Raw genomic sequence first — 8777 nt, forward strand, 5'->3', positions numbered from 1 at the left:
TTACATGATTAATAATGTTTGTATGATAATTGATGATAATATGATATACATATGTGATATATGTGAGAACCACATTATTATGTGGGTAGGTCAGCAGAGCTCGACTCGAGGCGATCCTAGGGCTAGTTAGCGGGGAAAAGTCACAACAGGGCTTAATAGCTGACTTTGGATAAGTTAGGGGTATTTTAGGTATCGGGTAGTTATTTAGACTATCGGGTTATGAAAATAAATATATGGAGATATATTTGAGGTTAGGAAGTCTAGGTGGGAATATTGGGGGATTTTACACTTTTGTCCTCGGGGACGTTTCCGGCACCCCGAGCCTTGGGATTAACTTAACAGGATAAGACTAAGCTAAAGCTTTAGAGAAACATTAGACAGAAAATTAAACCGACCTTTATTATCAGCCTTTCCTCTCTTTTCTCTCTCAAGGAACACAAGGAAAAGAAACACTGAAATCTTAAGGGATATTTGCTGGAATTCAGCTGAAGCTTGGTGGATTGAAGGAATGATTTAGAGGCTTAGCTCAAGAATTAATCAGGAATCTAATCAGGACTAAGGTAAGCATTGAATTTTCTTTTCTGTGGTTAGAAATTCTGGGTTTTGGTTGGGTTTTGAGGTAAATATGGTTTTGATGTTTAAGGGCAGAATTAAGGAAAGCTTGGGAATTAGCTTGGATTTGGCTTGGTGAAGTGGTTTAGCAGAAGAGGTAAGTCTCAATTTGTGATTTAGAGGTTTTAATATGAGCTTTACTGGTTGGTTTGAGTGTTTGAGGTTCTTGAGTTTCAGAAATTGGAAATGGGATTTTGGTAGGTTTTTGGGTTGTATTTCTGTTGAATTATGTGGTTTAAGCCATTCTAAAGGTGTTGGGGTTAATTGGTTTTGTATTGGGGAGCTTTGGAATGGGTTAAGGTGAGGTTTAGATGTTGGGCATGGTGGGTTTTTTGGGCACGAACGGAAAGGCCGCAGCTCTGCTCTAGAGCGCTACGACCCTAGGATGAAGATGAGCCGAGGAGGCTCGGCCGAAGGTGAGCGCCGCGGCACCCAAGGCAAGGGACACAGTGCGTGTCTTCTTCCAGGCTAGTCCTTGGTTCTGTTTTGAGGGCAGGGCCGCGGCTAAGCATCAAGGGCCACAGCCCTTGGGTGCACACTTGAACTTTTGGGGATTTTCGGCATGGGAATGTGGTCTAGAATGCTTGGGATCAATTTCACCACCGTGCTTGGTGGAATTCGGATTCCTGGAAGTTAGTTTTGTAACCAGAAACCCTAATTTGAATATTAATGGAACCCTATACCTTGGTTGTGACTAGGTGATAAAAGCTTAGGCTCGGGAACGGATCGTGCTTGAGGAGCGTCGCTCGTAATCTGAAGCCGCAAAGATTAAAGGTAAGAAAACTACACCTGGTTGAATATATGTAATGGGACTAAGGGTTCCCTATTGTGTATGCTTGAAAATATGGTATTATGCCATGCAAGCTAATTATTGGACCAATGACCTAAGGGTGCCAAGGGTTACACTAGCGCACAGGGCGCGGCTTGGCCACTGGTAGCCAAGGACAGCTTAATATGCACTGAGCTCGATTTAAGTGGGCCGGAGTCAGTGGGGTAAACAGAGGGTGCGGCCTAAGTTTTCGGCCCTGATTATTATGTGATATGAATGTTATAAGTGTTTGATTGCATCCATAATTCTGAATTTATGCTGATTGATTAATGTGGATTATATGATGAGAGTTCATGCTTAGTGAGTATGTTATCTGTTATTACTGCTTGTGTTGCACATCATGTTTTCTTGCTGGGCCTTGGCTCACGGGTGCTACGTGGTGCAGGTAAAGGCAAGGGTAAGCTTGATCAGCCTTGATTGGAGAGCTCTGCAGGCGGAATGTACATGACCAGCTGCTCGGCCGCCACGGTTGAGGTTTAGGCAGGGATGCGAGACCCAGAGATTGTCTATTTTGCCTTAGTATGGCTAATAGTTGTTTATGTATTTTGGAAGTCTGTAAACCAACTTTTAACTCAGTTTCTTTTGGGATCCCACGTGTATAATAGTTTAATTATATAAAATGAGACTTTTGAGACCAAAACCTTTTTAACCATAGCTCATACATGTTTAGTGACACATTTTTGAACTAATGAGTTGATTAGCAAGTCTTACACTTTTATAAGTACACAGTGTAGCAGTCCTGGCTATCCAGGGCGTTACAACTTGGTATCAGAGCGTCCTAGGTTTAAGGGTTCCTGAAGACAGGCTGGACATGTACATTCGCTGCTAGAGACAAGCTCAAATCATGGTTCGGTAATGTGTATATGTGTTTATGTGCCTGAAATGGATTATGAATGTTGTTATTTACTGGATTAATAGGAAGCATGAGATACTGATAGGGCCTGGCCCTTGACTGTTGTGTGAGAATATTGAGGCATGTTTATTAGCATCGCCGTGCATGTAAATGAATACAGGGATGATTAATTGTATATTGTGCATGGATGAATGCCTGTCTTATAGTTATTGTGTAATGAGATTGGAGGCGTGCTTATTAGCAGCCAGTGCATTAGAGTGGATGCTTATATGTTGATTGTTTGTGATTGGTTATGTTCTATTGGTGGATCTTGGAGAAGTTTTTACCCTGTCATCATGGTCTGACTGCCGAGTCGTTATTTGCAGATTGACTTGGATAGCTATGCGTCCAAGAAAATCTACACGACTAGCTGGCACTAGGTTCGAGACCGGGAGTGATGACCAGGGCCAGAATCCTCCGCCAGTCCCTAAACACTGGCAGCAGTTAATGGCAGATATGTAGGCTCGATTACAGAGCCAGGATGAGCAGATCCGTATGTTGCGACAGCGGGCTCCATCAAGGAGTGCTGCCCTTATTGTACCACCTATAGTGGTACCAGTTGTGCAGTCAGGGGAGGTTGGTAACAGATGGGAGCCGTTATATGAGCGGTTCAGGAAGCAGCAACCCCCAATCTTTGAGGGTGGACCGGATCCATTGAAAGCCGAGCAATGGCTAACTATGATTACTACAATTCTGGATTTTATGAGGATAGATGGGCATGATAGAGTGGCCTGTGCCACTTATATGTTGAGAGAGGATGCCCGCATCTGGTGGGAAGTGGCATCGAAGACCAAGGATGTTACTACTTTAAGTTGGGAAGGTTTCAGAGACTTGTTTAGTCAGAAGTACTACAATGTTGCTGTCAGGGCAGCAAAAGTCAATGAGTTCATGAGTCTTGTGCAGGGCAATATGTCTTTTACTGAATATGCCCTAAAATTTTTTAGGCTTGCGAAGTTTGCTCCAGATCTTGTGCCTACTAATGCTGCTAGGCAAGATCGATTTATCAGAGGGCTTAATGCTATGATAGCCCGGGATGTCAGGATCACAACGGTACCTGGAGGAACAACTTATGCCCAGGCCGTTGAGAAGGCTCTTACCGCTGAAGAAGCTGAGAACAAGATATGGAGGGAAAGTGCGGTGAGGCATGAGGGCCGCAGAGCGGTGCATCCTTATTCCGGGACAGGTAGGGGCGGAGGCCCCAGTGACTTCAAGAGAAAGGCTCCTGACACTTCGACCGCTGCTGGTCCTGATAGGAGGGGTCAGGGTGGCCGTCAGGGTGGCGGTGAGGCTTGGCAGACCTATCCGGAGTGTCCAAGGTGTAGAAGACGCCATCTAGGCGAGTATCGGGCCAAGGCATGTTTTGTGTGCGGAGCAGTGGGGCATCTTAGGAAAGACTTCCCAGCAATGAAGAAAGATGTAGCAGGAAAGGTGGATAGCTTGACTCCATCTCGAGTATTCACCTTGACTCATGTTGCGATATTTTTATTACACGCAAGTGCACGTATCATACAAGTAGTAACTCATACAGGTGAGGTCGAACACAAGGGAATTGCAGCTAAGTACTAACCAAATTGGATTTATATTTCTATTTGGCAACAATAAAATTTGGTTTTAAAATAATAATGCAGAAAACAAAACAAGCAAAACTACAATTAAAAAGGGGTTTAACAATGGATGTGAAATTAGGAATATGATTTCTATTGCTTTGATTACCCAATTGTTAATACTAGTCAACTATTCTTCTTCCTCCTATGTGATGACAGATTATAAAATCACCTAAACTCTTTTCAGATCATAAATGTACTAAATTGCATGTCAACTACTGCATCTCCTAGATAGTACAACAAACAATTCGCATTAAGCAATAATCTAAAAGTCACACAAGCTATGCAAATACTTTCGTTTCACATCAAAACCTATGTTTATTCATTTAGAGCATTCCTAATATTCACTTTTCAGATTTCATATTAGGATCATGAATCATGCTTAAGGTGATCAATCTCAAACATGTATTAAGCACAAAAATGAACAAATCACATAAACAAGGAAGAAAGAACAATCAAATAGCATTAATCCATGGAATAATCTCAGTCAATATCCATCAAATCCCTAAATAGGAGTTTAGCTCATAATCTCAATATTCATATCCATAATCAAACTTGTAGAGTCCAAGAACTTTACTTAGCTAATTGTTAGTAGTATTATAGTATGTTTAGTGATATCTTTGTTACCATGGATTTTTGGTTCAGACCGGGAATTATTTGGACACTCATAGTAGTACTTATAGATTTTCTAAGTTTAACCTATAGTTTAAGAATATTAAGTATAACCTAAGGTTTGATTAATGTGACTGATATTAAGGATTATATTTATTATATTATAAGGTTTAGACATCAACCAATAGGATTTTAAGCACATGTTATGAATGGTGATTAAGGATTAAAGATTTTTGAGGATTAAATTAAATAAGGGTAAAGTTTGAATGATATAGGGTCAGTCAGCAGCTTTGAATACGTTGAAGGCTTAGTCAAGGCTGTTTACTCCATTCAAACTTAGCTAAAAATGTGTAATTTCGTGTTTAAATATTCAGCGTGTGCCGATATATCGCAGCTATAGGGGGCGATATATCGCAGCACGTAGATACGGAAAACACGAGACGATGCACGGTTGCCTCGGGCATACTGGCCCAGGCGATATATCGCCTACAGGGGGCGATATATCGCCTCCTTCAGCATGAATTCAAACTCTTTTGAATTCATTTCCTTTCAGCCATTCAAACTCCTTCAACAGTCCAGCATCTTTTGAACGAGTCTTCAGCCTCTGCTGAACGATTATTCAAATGATTTTCACCTAAAAAGCCATTATTTTTATTCAAGTAAAATCAAGATATTTTCATTCCCAAACTCTATAAATAGGACCTAGTACCCAGCCATTATTCACCATTTGCTCTAAGTTCAGAAGCTGTTAGTGTTAAGTGAGTGTGAGAGTGTAAACACCTGGTTTGGGGAAAAACTATAAGCTTAAGCATCATAAGCTTATCAAACACTTTGGGAAGGGAGTTCTATAGTATTTCGGTGGAGGTTAGATTGATCTTGCAAATCTTTGAGGTAAACCCGAAACTCTACTTCATGTATTTCATGTTATTTCCTTTCTCAAAACCTTCTACTCAGTCCCCTAACCTCATTCTTGTTTTGGTTAGGGAATCCAAGTTCTTAAGCATATAAGTCGGTAAGTATGTTTTTTTTATGGTTTAGTCTTTCCATCCTTTTCATTTCTTCTTCTTCTTTCAACTCACTCTTGTTCATTATGGTTTTAGGAGTGTTCCAAAAGTCCTAACTCAGTCCATTATATCCCGGTAACTTTGGTAAGGAAAATAGGCTAGAATCAATATGTTATGTGCTTATGTTATCTATATGTTTTATGTTATTAAAAGTGTTATGATATGTATGTATGTTTGTAGGCTTGGGCATATGACCCATATGGCTAACAAGACCCCAAATGGGTTATGGGCATATGACCTACTTAGCTAGTAGGACCCCACTAATCCCATGGGCATATGCTTGTTTAGTCTATGGGACCCCAAGTAATAATGGCCATTATAATAAGTGTATGTTATATGTATTATGTTAAGTCTTTATGTTTCTTATGAAATTATGTGTATGACTATGTGTTAGATTTTCCTTGCTGGGCATTAGGCTCATTCCTTTCTGTTTTATGTGCAGGAAAATAAGCTTTAGAGGCGGTAAGATTCGTGACGCTTGGAGGATGTGTATCGATGATGAATGGAGTCAAGGGGCCGAGCGTTATTCGATTCGAGGATGTAGTTTCGGTTTTATGTCTTTTTACATGTATTTTTCGCACTAATTATGTAATGTCTTATTATTTTAAATTATGTTTTTGTTTTAAAGACAATGGGATTCCATATCCGTTTTGGTATTTACTTTGCAAGTAACTCTTATTTTTATAAGTTACTTAATAAAATTATGGTATTTTCGCAAATGTAAGTTCTTTTAAAGATTTTATGTATAGTTTCGTTAATGGTCCAAATAGACTAGAGTAGTGGGTCATTACAAAACTAAACATAAACAATAACATAGAAAATTAAAGAAAAAGAGAATGAAACTAGATTGGGAATTGTCACAGATCGCCCATGCTTGCTCCAAGCTTCTTCTTCTTCTTTTCTCCACTTGTTTTTGTCTCCCCCCTTACTTCACATTTTTCTCCTCTTAAAATCGCATCAGAAATCGTAACCCTAAATTATCCCCTGTGAATTGACCAAAATGCCTTTCATTTAAAAATTTGCCGAATTTCAATTTCCAGCAACCTAGCGCGGTCGCGCTCTACAGTAGCGAGGTCGCTCTAGTCTCTTAGAAAAGGCATTTTTTGACAGCTTTACAAATTTTTGTGCTTTTTTGGCAACTTTTTCATTCTAAATCATCCCAATCCTTCAAAACCTGAAAATAAACAAAAACAACACAAAATAAGCATAAAATAGAACAAAAAAACCCTAAACCTCTAAAATACTTCCTAAGTAGACACACTAAAACAAGTCTAAAACTTGCTAATCAACTCAGGCAGAGGCCGAAGCTAGTCCCTTGGTAGTGATAGGTCAGCTTTCTAGCGCTGGCACTCCTTTTACTGTATTGATTGATTCTGGTGCTACACATTCCTTTGTTTCTAGTAGAGTGATTGAGAGATTGTGTAGACCTAGTGAGTATCGGACTGCAGGGTTTGGGACTTTATTGCCTACAGGGGAATTGGTAGTTTCTAGGAGATGGATTAGGGCACTGCTAGTGATGGTTGATAGTAGGGAACTTTCGGTGGATCTGATTGAGTTAGATATAGAGGATTTTGATATGATTTTTGGAATGGATTGGTTAGCCAGATATGGGGCTACGATTGACTGCAGGAAGAAGATGGTTACTTTTGAGCCTGAGGGCGAGGACCCTTTTGTTTTTGTGGGTGTGGTATGTGGACCCCGCGTACCCATGATTTCAGTGTTGAGAGCCAGAGACTTGTTGAAAGGGGGGATGCATAGGTTTTCTGGCCAGTGTAGTAGATACTGCTAGAGTTATGCCGGCAGGGCCAGGAGAGACCAGATTGGTGTGTGAGTTCTTAGACGTATTTCCTGAGGACTTACCAGGGTTGCCGTCGCGCATGGAGATTCAGTTTGAGATTGAGTTAGCACCGGGGACAGAACCAGAATCTAGGACACCGTACAAGATGGCACCAGTAGAATTGAATGAGTTGAAGATACAGCTGCAAGAACTTCTGGATTTGGGTTTCATCAGGCCTAGTTATTCTCCATGGGGCGCTCCAGTGTTGTTTGTGAAGAAGAAGGATGGACTTTGAGGATGTGTATAGATTACAGAGAATTGAACAAGTTAACTATTAAGAATAAGTACCATCTACCAAGGATTGATGACTTGTTCGATTAGCTGCAGGGAAAGACGGTGTTCTCAAAGATTGATCTTCGATCTAGTTATCACCAGCTGCGGATCAAAGATGAGGACATACCGAAGACGGCCTTCCGGACACGGTATGGCCATTATGAGTTCTTGTTCATGTCTTTTGGTCTGACCAACGCCCCAGCAACCTTCATGGACTTAATGAATAGGGTGTTTAAGGACTTCTTGGATCAGTTCGTCATTGTCTTCATCGACGACATCTTGGTTTACTCTAGTTCAGAAGCAGAGCATGAGTAGCATCTCCGACAGGTTCTACAGAGGTTAAGGGAGCATCAGTTGTATGCTAAGTTTAAGAAGTGTGAGTTTTGGTTGCCAGAGGTGACTTTTCTTGGACATATAGTTGGGGCAGAAGGGATTAAGGTGGATTCGTCCAAGGTTGAAGCAGTAAGGGATTGGCCGAGGCCAAGGAACGCCTCGAAGGTGCGAAGTTTCCTTGGACTGGCTGGTTATTACAGACGGTTCGTAGAAGGGTTCTCAAAGATTTCTTCACCGATGACGGAGTTGACAAGAAAGAATCAGAAGTTTGTTTGGTCAGAGAGATGTGAGAGCAGTTTTTAGGAGTTGAAGCGACGACTTATTTCTGCACCTGTGTTGAGTCTTCCTTCAGAGGAAGGAAAGTTTGTGGTCTATTGTGATGCATCGAGGATGGGCTTAGGCTGCGTGCTGATGCAGAATGAGAAAGTTATAGCCTATTCATCTCGGCAGCTGAAGGAGTATGAGCAGCGATATTCGACTCATGATTTGGAGTTAGCAACAGTGGTATTCGCACTGAAGGTGTGACATCATTATCTGTATGGGGAGAAGTGCGAGATATATACTGACCACAAGAGTTTGAAATATTTCTTCACTCAGAAGGATCTGAACATGAGGCAAAGGCGTTGATTGGAGTTGGTTAAGGATTATGATTGTGACATCCTTTACCACCCTGGGAAAGCCAATGTGGTGGCAGATGCGTTGAGCCGAAGGGGCCCAGGAC

Source organism: Humulus lupulus, chromosome 3, assembly GCF_963169125.1.
Source record: "Humulus lupulus chromosome 3, drHumLupu1.1, whole genome shotgun sequence".
In the NCBI taxonomy this organism is placed as follows: Eukaryota; Viridiplantae; Streptophyta; class Magnoliopsida; order Rosales; family Cannabaceae; genus Humulus; species Humulus lupulus.